At 38.9% G+C, this 468-nt stretch overlaps 1 pseudogene; it reads right to left on the bottom strand.

Annotated features, from left to right (window-relative positions):
- LOC105507817 overlaps positions 1–468 on the bottom strand; it is a 17,539-nt pseudogene that overhangs the window by 11,938 nt on the left and 5,133 nt on the right.

Raw genomic sequence — 468 nt, 5'->3', positions numbered from 1 at the left:
ATTAATTTTCGTGTAAGGAGTAAGGAAAGGATCCAGTTTCAGCTTTCTACTTATGGCTAGCCAGTTTTCCCAGCACCATTTATTAAATAGGGAATCCTTTCACCATTTCTTGCTTTTGTCAGGTGTGTCAAAGATCAGATGGCTGTAGATGTGTAGTATTATTTCTGAGGGCTTTGTTCTGTTTCATTGGTCTATATCTGTTTTGGTACCAGTACCATGGTGTTTTGGTTACTGTAGCCTTGTAGTATAGTCTGAAGTCAGGTAGTGTGATTCCTCCAGCTTTGTTCTTTTGGCTTAGGATTGTCTTGGCAATGTGGGCTCTTTTTTGGTTCCATATGAACTTTACAACAGTTTTTTCCAATTCTGTAAAGAAAGCCGTTGATAGCTTAATGGGGATGGCATTGAATCTATCAATTACCTTGGGCAGTATGGCCATTTTCACAATATTGATTCTTCCTATCCATGAGC

This window comes from Colobus angolensis, unplaced genomic scaffold (genome assembly GCF_000951035.1).
Source record: "Colobus angolensis palliatus isolate OR3802 unplaced genomic scaffold, Cang.pa_1.0 Scaffold153, whole genome shotgun sequence".
Lineage (NCBI taxonomy): Eukaryota > Metazoa > Chordata > Mammalia > Primates > Cercopithecidae > Colobus > Colobus angolensis.
Note: the sequence above shows the minus strand (reverse complement) of the source record. Positions and strands in the feature narration are given on the sequence as shown.